This window comes from Bombyx mori, chromosome 23 (genome assembly GCF_030269925.1).
Source record: "Bombyx mori chromosome 23, ASM3026992v2".
In the NCBI taxonomy this organism is placed as follows: Eukaryota; Metazoa; Arthropoda; class Insecta; order Lepidoptera; family Bombycidae; genus Bombyx; species Bombyx mori.
In genome coordinates, this window is record NC_085129.1 from 4856112 (window position 1) to 4871058 (window position 14947).

Genomic DNA, 14947 nt, shown 5'->3' on the forward strand with positions numbered 1-14947 from the left:
CTCACCCACAAAACTCCCTGGATAACGTATCGCAAACAATCAAAGGGCAAGCAAACCTTTTACTAACACATTTCGTTTTATACGCTTTTAGGGCCAAAATAAAAGTGGAACACGGTACATGTAATCAATAAAACCTTTGGCAGTTCCCAGCTGAAATGGACCGAGTGTATTGGGCCCGGGACGGTTTCATAATAATTGAAGAGAATTTATTTCTATTGAATCGAAGGCAGCGAATAACGCTGAGTCGGTCTACAGTCTTTTACGTAATTTATTTTGGTGAGTGCTCGTGGCACATCTGTCTATGTAACAGTTGGTAACAAAATTCTAATCTGTGATAAATATTGATCTATAATATATTATAAATTTGATCATCTTTTACCGTTTTAGCATGCTTAGAGTTTTTTTAATTTTTTTTTATTGCTTAGATGGATGAACGAGCTCACAGGCCACCTGGTGTTAAGTGGTTACTGGAGCCCATAGACATCTACAACGTAAATGCGCCACCCATCTCGAGATATAAGTTCTAAGAGTTTTGACGAAAGAGGCCAGGCCAGTAGTGCCAGTGCTTTTTTGTTTTTTTTTTCCTACCTATCCTGATAGCCTTGAGAGACTATTTTAGCTTCACCCTAATGTGTGTAGGTGAGCTCACGGGGCTCAAATCGGAGTGTTGCTAACACTGACCCCAGCAAGAGCAGTGCTTCGCAGAATCTACCACCGGATCGGAAACGCGACCCACTGAGAAGATCCGGCGAGAAACTCAGTGGGTTGTGTCTTTGGGATACCAGTGCTAAAATGTGCCCATATCTATCTTACGAGATCTAAAACTTCAAAACGTTTTTTTTTCTTTCTTTTTCTTTTAAAACTTCGCACGAGATAAATCTTCCAAAACTTATATTGCAGTTTATTAATGCCTTCCGCCCAGATAACACAAGAGAAACATTTCAGAAAGAAAAAAAATCTAGCAATATATTTACCATCTTTTGGTTTCAGCCTAAGGCTTTCTGGACGGTAGGAATGAGTTATGACGGTAATCCGCTTGTGGCGAGCCTTAAGCGAAGGGTTGAGGTTACGCGGCCTACTAATACATATAAATCTTAAAATATATTAAATTGTCTATTTTTTTATCGATTAAAATATCACAATACAACTACGTTAATCTGAATCTTAGAATAGTTCACTTGTAGTTTTACCGTTTTCAACGATTCACAAAAAACAATAGCCTATTTTGAATACTTTGGCGCTTTGATTTTGGGTTTATTTTTGTTTTTTCACTGCCACAGACAGTTTTATCGGTAAACGAACAGTCAACGACTTTTCTGTTCAAGTCTGATGACGTCATTCGGTCACATCCCTCTCTCTTTCTTTAGTTATGTTAAACTCTTATTAAAGCCACAATGTAATATTTTTAAGTCTCCATATAAATACTATATCACGGGATGGATAGGTCAGTCATCATCTTATTGTGTAGCACTGACGATTTTGCTAGTAACGTAGAGAGATAGAGAGAATACACCTTATTGCACACCAAAACACAATTTACATTCAAAAAACAATCAAAAAAAAGCAGATACATTTGTACAATAGGCGGTCTTATTAACGTAATTTATTTTTTTACTAAGTTAAAGACTAGCTTTACCTAATACACAGAATAATAATGAATGAAGAAATTTTGATCACTATTACCACTGAATACTACCTCAGGCTTTTTCAATTTAACTATATCGTTGATGAGTGAAAAACCTCATAAGTCTATGACATCACACCCTTAATATTATTATTGTCGTCTAGCGTGTGGGGTCAAAGCCTCAACTGTATTATATAATTTTCCTTTTTTTTTCAAACCAGAACGCGTGACCTTTTCAGGGCATGAGGGTGTTATCTACCATCCAAGATACACATCTTATCATCAGGAGATACCAGTTGACGATCTGGGTATACTGGTTTATTCACAGAGCACTGCCGCCGACTTTCCTGGGAATTCCTTAGTCACCTTTTACAACAACCACGGGAAGAAATACGTTGGCGCTATTCTAGTACAACCATATTCTAGTCTCATATGTTATTTATAATAATTAGCACCGTGACTTCCCTTTCAGAGGCTGTAAAGTTAACGAATTAGGACGGTAAGTTAGAGGGAAACCGCGCGTTGGAAACTAAACTAATAAATTATTAACAATATCCTATGTGAGTTTCTAAGAAACTATGAGCACCGATGCACCCTAGACAAGGTTATTAACTATGTACCCTGTGTACGGATTTGCGAGTTTGGTAATATGTAAGTTTTGTTGGCTTATTACAAGAGAACAAACAGGTCCTGTTGGGAATTGTAATGAATGTAATGAAAAAACCAAATTCAATAATTAGAGCAATAACATTCTACCTTAAGTATCGAAAACGAAAGATAAGAAGACTACTAAAATATAATAGACCTTTGAACATCTCAGAATCAGTGAAACTACAATTTACATGATTCTTAGAAGCGATTCCTATAAATCGTACAATTAGCGGAATGAAGACCAATGTTTTTCTTGGCATTCAAGAATCTCTAGAAACGCGAACAACCATATAAATCAAAGAGACACACTTTAAACAAACCGGTCAAACGTAAACACTGCTTAGATTCCCCGCAACCATATTGAGGTGCATACCGACAATTTGTTAGAAAAGTCAGTGATTAATTCGGCTTCTTAGGTTATAGCAATCGAGATAATTTGAACGGAGACCGTGCGCGATAAATAAGATTCCATCAAGTTTGTCATTTTGAATTATTGCCAAGTTTCAGCTCCCCGGTCTTTGAAGTGAATCGGAGCTCAGTAATTTTGTCAATATTGATAAAGAGTTATATATTATTGAGTTATATTCCATCTTCATTTAAGCTAAAGCCGGTCTGATCAATATTTGGTAAAATAAACTTATGTTTAAGTTTAAGTCGCTTTGATATCCTAATGAGTTTCTTTAGGTAGACAGATGATTTAATGCTCCCTGGCTATTACTAAAATTTATAGGAACAATAGCATAAATGCGGGATTTACATCATGAAACTTTACCCAGTTTTTTTTTATTTACTAGTTATTTTTACGAGTTAAGGAACTTATGACTCACCAGGACTTAAATTGTTACGAGAACCCATGGATATCACAACGTAAATTCCACCATTTTCTTGGAGATGTATTAGAATAATGGGTATCTCACTCTCTAGACCAGAGCGCACAGCTGCTTCATTATAGACTATAGACAAGAGAAAGATGGTACCACTAACTCATTCGTACTCATGACGTGAGCCTCGCATGAGTGCAAAGGTATTATTCCTATATTAGTGATTTGAAGAGTTAGAATACCAAATTATTAATTACAATATGTGTTCTGACACTTTGACTCAGCTGCTAATTATGATGCAATCGACTGCATTCAAATCTACGAGCCGCTTAATAGTACGTCGCTAATACACTTAAGGAACACGAAAACAGCTTTAGTCGGGAGGAATCAAAGATAATCAAATTCTTCGTTCTTTCTGTAAATAAAATAGCACACGATACAATGAAATCATCGTTGAAGCGATTATATTATCTGAATACGCGCAACCGAAATTCGCATTCGGTTCCACGAAACCAACACATCAAAGATATCGGATCAGCTGATAAAATGGGACGGGATCCGTTCGTTGTTCTATTCGTAAAATACGGATAGAGAATCGAAACGACGCGACGCTCCCTTAAATCATGTCCAGCCGATGACATCTATAAATTCCCATTCTAATTATTTTAGAACGATATGCTGACAAATAAAACAACATCGCCTCGAGCGCTTGGGAATTGAACCATTCCAACTTTAATAAAGGCTGAAATTAGTTTATCGAAGACAGCGGCGTGATTAACAACTTTTTCACGATACCACAAATATATAAAATTTTATTAATTACAGCCAAAATTTCTTAGAATAATTTCTTAGATAAACGAAAAGTGGAATAAAGGCGAACGGATTTCGACTCCCGAAAATTGATGAACGATTCCTTTGTAATGTTAATTAAATTGGAAAAAATAAATACCGAATAAAAAGAAAGTTAAGGCGCAATTTCACCCGCAACGTTACGACAAACGTTTAATTTGTAAGGCATTGTATCCATCCGGCGGAGAGACCGGCGAAATTAATTACCGTTTGCTTATTTTTTAATTAAAATTAGATTTTATGAAACGGCCGTCTACGTAATCCGCAATATTTTATGAAAGATGGAAATTCTAGTGGCGCCATATTGTGAGAAAAGGCATCCAGTTCGGCAATATTTTGCATCTCTAAGTGGATTTATTTCACGGATAATTTGACCTACTTTCTTAGCTTTTTACGACATTTCCCCGTTTAATTCTGTTACATTACAACCTTAATTTTGTTCGGGATAAATCTCCTTTATTGTTTTCGGAAATGTTAATAAATATTCTTTATCCAATTTCATCTCATGGATCGTCTTATCGAAAAGGAATCTTATTTGAATCGTAGCTAATCAAAGCGGATATCTCAATCGGGCGAGTGGAGTGTTTTTTTTTTTCCATACAGCAATTTGTAAACATTGGAGTGATCTTTGGGGGTTTGAATTCAAAACACGCCGACACATTCGAAACCCAATCACTTAGTAGGTCATATCGGGTTTCTTGAATGAATTAACATATTTTCCCTTATCGTAGAATATGGGTCGGCTCCGTGCTTATCAAGGTTGTTTCAAAGAAAATGTATAAGGGTGAGTGGAGTCCGGTAACTATACATTTGGGACAAATGCTTACGCCTACGGGACGAAAGATTACGACTTATTCGTGAGTAAATCTCGCAAGCCCACGTAAATTCATGGACAAACAAATGTATTTCCGTACTTTGGGTTTGGGCGTCATAGTACAAAAGCCATGTTCACGAGTTATTGTTGTATGAAATATTTCTAAGAAGAATCCTTTGTGTTAGCCTTTTGCAAATATCAAGGTCAAAAATATATTCCGGGTATAAAACGTCCGATATAAAAATAATTCTTTCATTGAATGTTGACTGACTGACTGTTACTACTGTAAAAAATATCCATATTTACTAAGGAAAATATGTTGACAAGTTTAAATTAATTCAAAGTTGTGACATAAATAAAGATTTGAACTAATAAAAAATCAATATATAACTACATTGCGACTAAAAAAACTATCATAAAAGTCCGTTATAATTAATGTTATAATTAAATAAAATCAGTAGTTTATGAGATTATGTTGTTTAGATGTTTCAGATCACCACATTTTCGTGTATTATCGTATTTTCAACATCAACAAAAACTATACCAATGGAACTTTCTAAGTTTTACTTAACCTGAAACTCAAAAATCGATTTTGTGTACAATTTTTTTATCTTCAAAACCAGATGATCTTTTGGTCCACCTGACAGTAGGTTTTCACAACCGCGTAATGATGATATCAGCGTTACCAAAGACACAGCCATGTCAATGCCTACCACACAACACTGCTTTCGTCAAACGATATTGGAAGAAAGACACCTCACACGACAGCTTGAACCAGTGAATTAGCAATAAAACAACCTCATAAAAATTTCAGCCGGGATAATAGTCTGTTGATTATTGATGGAGCTATATGACTTTCTCAATCCACTGCTACTTCATCCATAAGTAGATTACTACTGGTTTGGCCTTACACTTTCATTGTGTTCTAGATTACCTTGAACCACTCCGTTTATCCAGAGTGCGTTTCGAGAGGACTTTTATGCCATGGACTATCCGGTTTTTGAAGTTATACTTCTTTAGGCGCGTTATGAAAAATTGATGAGAGTGAAATTTTACGATGCGCGCGCACCGTGACACAAAATTAACAGAATGAAGTTGCCCACTAAATCGCTCATTACAATACGACCGACGTAACTTGGCGAGTCTGAATATAGCCGCAGGTGAACTTTCCGAACCGTACCTAGAATTACCGTATTTATACGATGTCAAGAAAAGGGATGTCCAATATGCGTGTTTGAGGATGTTGTTTAATCGATTTTTTTTCAAATTAATTAAATTTGAAATAAAAAATAAATAAAAAAAAAATTAATAAAAATAAAGTATAACTTCTTACGCGCGTACATAAGTACAAGCACACTTTTTTTTTAAATGAACTCTCTTTAGTGTTTCCTGAATACTGCGACTAGTTTTTCTCTAAACGACATTTACGAAAGGTACTCCGCAGTAGGCAGCGACTTGGCTATACCCCTGGCGTTGCTGAATTCCACAACCAATCATCACTAGATAGGCCGTACGCCCGTTTACTTACAAAGGCAATAAAAAAAGAACTTATCGACACTTAAGTTAATGATTTCCGACACTTGATATCTAATATTACAAAGCTTTTTTTTATGATTGAAGGATTACTGGTGGTCCGGAGGCCTTTCCAGTTTCACCAGGACAGGTGGGCGTATCACAAAGCTGTGGAGGGGAGTTACACAACAGCCTTAATATTACTTTGTCGGGGGATTCTGTACCTACAAAGAAGAGCATGACCACCCATACTTATATACTTTTTACATATATATATATATATATATCATATGTAGATTTTAAATATAATAGAATGGGCCGATATCTTCATTATTTCTTGACATAGTGGGCGCATGATGGGTAGTCGCCGGGCCCTAGAAAATGCGATACTTTAAAGTAAATAGTTTCCATACAAAATAAATATTTCGACATCTTGTAACGGATGCTCCTAAACTTATATGTTGTTAAAGTTAATGCATTTGATTATTGTATAACTAAACACATTTCGCGTTTTTCATTGTGATCATATTTATAGCTTTGCGTAATTATTAGATATAGGGCGTGAGCAGGAAGTGTTGTCTACTTCGATCTCTTATCTTCGTTATAATATTATAATATGTGCAATCTATGGACTCTACTAACCATGTAACACCAGACGAGCCGTGAGATCTTTTACCCATCTATGTCATAAACATAAACAAATAATTGTTAAACAGCGAATCATTTCTAATAATGAAATAAACGATTGACTCCTAATCCGTGATTATTTTGTTAAAACAGATTTTTAAATTCAAGAATATAAAAAAAATTACTTCAGCATCAAAACACCACGATTCGAATCACTTCGTAATCAGTTTTTTTATCTTTCTCATAAAACTGGACCATTTCACAGCTTTTTGATTTATTCTAAAAGCTCCATTAGAGATTACTTATCTTTACGTCTGAATGAAATTTATCAAGGATACGAACTATGTGACCAAAATAAGACGACGTGGAAGTGTTATAAAGAAGAATGTGTACATCGCTATTAAGATTTAATAGCCTGTGGTTGCAGGGAATCAAATGGTCTTAAGACGAGTTGCCCCTACAGCTCTCCAAAATTAAACACACATTAACCCTTAGTGAATTGTGCGGTGTGACTACGAAATCGGCATTAATATTGGCGTGAGAGGATAGGTTAAAACGTTTTAAAGTCTTTTTAAAATTAAAACATTATTCTTATTATAATAGTTTAACCCGGATAATTTTAAGGTAATTTTTGAGGATTTAATGCAGGCTAATAAAGAAATTGTTTGACTCTCAACTGAATGTTGAGTAATGGAAGGATATAGAAAACTTTTGCAAACTTAGAAGTTATAGCCCTATTGTCCACCATACAGTTTTTATAATATTCTATAATACAAAAACCTATGAACTTGGTATGTACCTAACTAACAATTTCATCAATTGCTACCGGATGAGTATAAATGCATTTTAAAGTTACTGCCAGATTAGATTTGTTCGCCGGAAATTGAAATCGAATAACTCATATTTCGACTGAACTTTAGACTATCATTTCAATTTAATTAAGATGAACTGGCGGGCGAGTGTCAATAATTTTCTTACGAAAACTGAAGTGATTCTTATAATATGCAATTTCTAAACGGCTTTCTTTATTGTCTACTAATTTATTATCTTTATATAGGATTTGTTTACATAATACCACCCTCCCACCTTAATAAATAACAAAAAAAAATCATTTATTTTTTAACTAACATAAAAAACATTCAATTGGAATGTATTCATCGTCTCCTTAATGAGAAGATTATTGATATTTCTCAAAGACTTTGGGAGTCGAAATCGATTTCTGGATATCTTGGATATATCACACAGCCTACACAAACGTGACAAAATGTCTTGGAGTCATTGAATGTTGAACTTTGAACACATCATAATAAAAATTAATTAAGCTGGCCTCAGTTTTGATGTGCATTAAAAACAGTTTTTAATTCAGAAAATAAATCAAATTAGTTCGTGAAAATTCATAAAACTTCTTAAGTTTTAAATTTTATTTTTTTATTTTGTCATAATTGTTATTTCAGTATGTTTTAGTGGATAAGATTTCATAATTTTTTTTATTATAATTGCAGCTTTAAAAAAATACCCATTTCCAATTACCGATCCCTCTCAAAATTAGAATCTATGATGTCATTTCAAAAGCAATTTCCTCTAATTTTAATTAAAAATACTCGTACCTACGCTGTGTGTGAAAGTGTCGGTTCACAGTTTTAAAAGAAAACACTATTTTATTATGTATAAAATAGTGTTTTCTATTTATTTGTATTATAATTTAGTTGTAAGTTGTAAATTTTATTATATATAATAAAATAGTGGCCCCTTTTTACTTTAACGTCGTTTTAAAATGGCATAAGAAGTAAACAGAGGTTTATTTAATCAACCTTATTTAAAAAATATATAATTATTATAATATTATAAATTGTTTTAATTAACATTTTTGGCAACACTTTGATTATTTTAACGTATTTGATTGCCATTCATAATAGAATGTAATTTTTATAATATTTTTAAGGAAGACCGTTCTCTCTCACTTTTGACTTACCTACAAGTTTATAGCCAGATCAAGCATTGTCTTTTATGACAATATCAATTTAAGATTAATATCTTAAGTTAGGTTATCTACTGACAAAAAGTTCATCAGTGAGATTTTGTAGACTTGAATTTTTGCAGAAGCAAAAAAAAAATGAAGCCCCAATCGAAATTATAAAACCATCTTTCACCCGCAGACCTGAAGCGGAATTATTATTGTATAGTTGTCATAATCTGGTTGTGGCCGATGCAATTATCGTTTCACCCCCGAAATTTCATTGGCGATGATTGCGTCAATTGTCTAGTATGCGGGTAGGTGGCGACAGCTTGTTGGCATGTTGATTTATATAATTTTATATTTTATTGGCACGTTATCAGATTAATTTAAATGCAAATGATCTAATACTCCATAAACTCAGTAGTGCAGAAGTTAAAGCCAATGATTGTGGCGCCGAGGGTCGTGAATTCGTTTCCCACATCGGGCAAACATTCGTGTGATTAACAGGTTTGTTTGCTTCTTGTTTTGGCGTCTATTATCTATATATGTATATATTTAAACGTATATAAGTATGTATGTCAGTGTCTGGTACTCATAACACAGGGTCTCCTAATGTGTGGCCATATGACCGTGCGTTATTTGTTCCCAGTTATTTAGAACAAATCCATAACTTAGGATTTTCGATATTTTTTATTTGATATTTGAAGCGACGTTAAGCGTTTTTTCTGACGTCATCAAAACGGCCTTAAACATATTGGGAGTAGCGGTAGTTAAAATCTCATTATCGATTTTTGTACAAAATATAATTTTGGCTGTGGATTACTGTTGTACCTCTATTATTTTATGATTTAGGGCTTACCGGTGGCCCGGAGGCCTTTCCAGTTTCACAAGGACAGGTGGGCGAGCAAGGGCTCAGCCAGAAGAGGCGGGATTTGCTAACAGCTACCCGAGCGCCTCCAAGGGAGACCTAACAAGTCAAGAGTAGCTGCTTCGCGAATGAATCTATTACCAGATCGGAATCTCGACCCGCTGATAAGATCAAGCGAGAAACTTAACGGGCTGTACCTCTATTTTTATATGGGTCCTCGCAAGTACTAACTGTTTCAATTTGACGTCATAAAAAGAAGAGGTATTTCTATTGATGGATAATCCTTGTCTAATTGAACGTTTACAACATTTAGGTCTACGGAGCAATCAGTTTTATCTGTACTTTGCACTGTGACTGTTCTGGAAAATACTCCAAGGATTTGTTTGTGATTATTCCGACATCTTCTTTTAAGCACATCACTAAGAGCAATGCTTATCGCTACTGACTCAAATCACTATATTCTTTGACGAACTGTGAGCTTGTCAGTCTGTTTTTAAATATCCTCATTTTCAGAGATTTTATCTGACACTGACTAGCTACCCCTCTTTTGGGTGTTTCAAAAGAGCTTTTGAATCTCTCAAGTATGTGGCCTCGAGTCGGTTGTACGTCTGAAATTTCTGATCTTCTTAAATAATAATCACTCACTATCAGATCAGCCAAATGCCGGTTAAGCTTGCACGGTAACAACAATTAATATAGGCTACTTAATGGTGCCAAAAATCTGTTAAACATTCAATGGTCGTGATAATATATCATAAATATGTGTTTTGGGCGAAAATAGACAAAACAGCTTAAGATTCAAAAGAAAGGAAAACATTTAAGAACGTCTTGTGTCTAATATTATATTGACTGACATCGAGCATAGCAATTGTATCACAGATGGAGCAAATTTTTTAATCCCTAAAATGTAACGCCTGGTTGTCGCCATTCTGCCTTTTTTATTCAGCAGAGATATTTCTCAACAATATAACACAAAACATTATAATTTAAGACACGTTCCGAACAACAAAGTAACATAATTCGAAAATAATTGCACCGTTCTCCTTGTTCTAATGGATTAATGCTGAAATTGTCTCCTAGGCTTATCAAATGATGGGGGTCGGATTCTCAAAATGAAATGGCCCCGTCTTAATGCACATTATTAAAATGATTCTATCCTTGTTTTTCTACCTGGCACAAAGGGGTTCGAAAGAGAAAGAAAATAATTTGTAGAAAAACGTAATGCAGGGTTGGCGGCAACTGGATTTGCGTCACATCGCAGGTAGATCAATAAACTGGGAGTTTCATTAACTTGATGTTCCTCAGCACTTATAAAGACATTAAAAAACAAAGTATCGGCGCCTACTTTGTCTGTCACGGTTCCTATCTATGTTTTTTTTCTGCGATCCATTTTGTTTTTGTTATCTCGAACAAATTCTGTTGGTGCAACTGTTGGCAGCTTTCCAGGAAATGTACATCTGAAGTCTGAGCTGAATTGTTGCTTTTCATAATATTTAAAGAAAACAGCTTTACATAGTGTGGTATATTAACTGCCATTTGAATTCAGTGATAAACTACTGATATATTCATTTAACATCAAAATTTACAACATATAATGTGACGTGCTTTGCTTGCATTGTACTTTGTTAAACTTACAAATTACTTAGTAAAATATCTTGGAATTTAAAAGTTTTCATTATTGGTAACTACGAGAATAATAAAGTAATTTTATGTTCAATTTTCCACGAATTCATATAATATAACTAGTCAGGTCATAAGTATTGTCACACAGTAAAAACTTTTCTTTTAGAATGCTGGCCACAAAAAAGTTTATTGAATTCGAATTTCGAATTGTTCATGAAAATAAAAATGTATACTTTTAGAATTTTACTCATTTTTAAATATGGAGTGGACGCTTAAAGAAGACCGTGTTACAGTTATTGCGTTGCATCGTTGCGGCTACGCGCCAATTCAAATTTTTAACATACTGAAAAATTTGAATATAACCAAAAGATTCGTTTATCGTACCATCAAACGATACAATGAAGACTCTAGTGTAGATGACAGGTCAAGAAGTGGTCGCCCTCGGTCTGTTAGGACTCCAGCAGTGATAAAAGCTGTGAAGGCGCGAATTCAAAGAAATCCCAAACGTAAGCAGAAACTGTTGGCCCTTCAGATGGGGTTAAGCAGAACCACGTTGAAAATGGTGTTAAATGAAGACTTAGGGCTTCGGGCATATCGAAGAAAAACAGGACATCGTTTGAATGCTCGTCTAATGGACCTGAGACTGAAGGGATGCCGCGCTTTGTTGAAGCCGTACGCGGGAAAAAAATATCGGAAAATTCTTTTTTGGGATGAAAAATTTTTTACCATACAAGAGAGCTACAACAAACAAAATGATAAGGTGTACGCACACAGTAATGAAGAAGCGAGCAACCGTATTCCGCGTGTCCAACGAGGTCATTTTCCATCCTCGCTCATGGTATGGTTGGGAGTTTCTTATTGGGGCTTAACAGAGGTACATTTTTGTGAGAAAGGTGTAAAAATTAATGCAGTTGTGTATCAAAATACAGTCCCGACGAACCTCGTGGAAACTGTTTCTCATACTATGTTCAATAACAGGCACTGGGTATTCCAACAAGATTCGGCGCCAGCTCATAGAGCGAAGAGCACACAAGACTGGCTGGCGGCGCGTGAAATCGACTTCATTCGGCACGAAGACTGGCCCTCCTCCAGTCCAGATTTGAATCCGTTAGATTACAAGATATGGCAACACTTGGAGGAAAAGGCGTGCTCAAAGCCTCATCCCAATTTGGAGTCACTCAAGACATCCTTGATTAAGGCAGCCGCCGATATTGACATGGACCTCGTTCGTGCTGCGATAGACGACTGGCCGCGCAGATTGAAGGCCTGTATTCAAAATCACGGAGGTAATTTTGAATAAACTTTAGTGTCATAAGAATCTATGTTTTGTTAAGTTCATTTTGGTATATGAATGGTTACATAATGAATAAACTTGTTTCAATTATTTTACATTAAACATGTGACAGAATTTATGACCTGACTAGGTATTTAAAAAACTTTAAACGGTGTGTAAGGTTTTTAAAAAGCAACATCACAATTTTATATTTTGTGTCTTATCTTTGGCCATCCTGTGATCATTTATCCGTATTCTAACTTGAATTTCAATGGAACTAACATCTCAAACTCAAACTACAAAGTAAGCCACAAATGCTAATTCAAACCATCACTGATTAGCTCAACGTCTTAATTACACAAAATACGCAAAGGAAATAAGAAAATAACTAAACTACAAAACGATATACAATTATTACCTTGTTCAAATCATAAACTAGAATGAACGTATAAATCTAATTACAACAAACCCTTCGATGTAGCATATCAAGGCCTTATCAATCTTAGATTAGATGTACAATGTTCTCTAATGAGACAGTACGCACATAAACCTTTGTTAATGGATGCTGTGAATTGCCATGGTCGAAGACAATAAATACGATCAAACAAAACATGGTATGGAGGAAGCCGTAAGTCGACCAGATAAACGAGCTAGTCCGTGCATATAAACATTAGAAGGAGACCGAAAAAAATCATCTTCACTGTTATTTTGTAACGTAAGAGATGTATGCATAGGTATGTCTTGGTTTAACTTGATTTTTTATTTCAGGATATGAGCTAAGTTGTTGCATTATCTGAAGCTTACGTTAATAAGAACATATTCATATTAACTGTATGGATTATTGGTTTCTAAGGTTAGTTATTTAAATGTAATATCTCAAGTAAAGTAACAAGAGCTCTAGATTTCTAAAAAAAAAAGAACTGCATTGAAATCTTTCTTCTTCTCGTGGCCTAAAAAATAAGACGGCCGGTCAAACCCTTCAGGCAAGTACTTCGTCTAATAGTCGTAACTATATAACACATATAAAATATACCTACTTCACACATCGGAACGGCGACCCACTGAAGAAGATCCGGCGAGAAACTGGGTAGCTAACACCACACTGCCTATTTCTCGCTCTAAACAATAATACATTTCGGTTTGAAGGGTAGGACAGTATTTATACTATACAATTGAGATTTAAACGATAAAAATCAAACCCGCAAAATCGTAATTTGCGTAATTACTGATAGGACGTCTTGTAAGTCCGCACGGTTAGGTACCACCGCCCTGCCTATTTCTGCCGTGCGTTGCGGTTTGAAGGGTGGCGCAGCCGTTGTACTGTAAAAACTGAGACCTTAGAACTCATATCTCAAGGTGGGTGGTGGCATTTACGTTGTACATGTCTAAGGGCTCCGGTAACCACTTAACATCGGGTGGCCTGTAAGCTCGTCCAAACACGTAAGCTATAAAATATAATAAAAACGGCTGTCTCAATCATCGATTAGTAGAATCAGTAGAACCCATTATTGGTTCAATCAAAATATATGATGCACCAGTGCGAGTTAAAGGTACCTACTCAAATCATTATGTATCGCTATTCATACTTAACATACCGACATACATTAACATACGACATACATAATTGGTGGTAGGACCTCTTGTGAGTCCGCACGGGTAGGTACCACCACCCTGCCTATTTCTGCCGTGAAGCAATAATGCGTTTGGGTTTGAAGGGTAGGGCAGCCGTTGTAACGATGCTTGAGACGTTAAAACTTATATCTCAAGGTGGGTGGCGCATTTACGTTGTAGATGTCTATGGGATCCAGTGACCACTTAACACCAGGTGGACTGTGAGCTTGTCCACCCATCTAAGCAATAAAAAATAAAAATAAAACTTGAATCCTAGATCGAGATTTGTATTGATACGCCGAAAGCCTTCGCAACTTATAGTCTATTATTCTTCCCTGAACGCTGTCACAGAGCTGGAAATCGGTGGCTTTGTTTTCAGACAATGTACTTGCTTTGTAGCTGAAGAGGAATCTCCACGTCTGCAAAGACTTTGACATGATGAATGGGTCGAGCATTGAGTGTTCTTACGGCTATTTATAAGCGCTCTTTTGTTTTCTGTGTACATTTTAAATCACATTTAAGACTATGTTTGAATTAGTTGTTGGTTCAGAAAGAACATTTGTAATACATATGTCTATCTAGTGCGCATAATGAATTTGTATCCGAAGTATATATACTGAGGAAATTACATAAACAGTCTAAAGCGAAAAGGCCAAAGTGATTTTTCTAATTTGTCAGTCACTTTTTAGTGTGTGACAATAATTGACTGTTAATTCG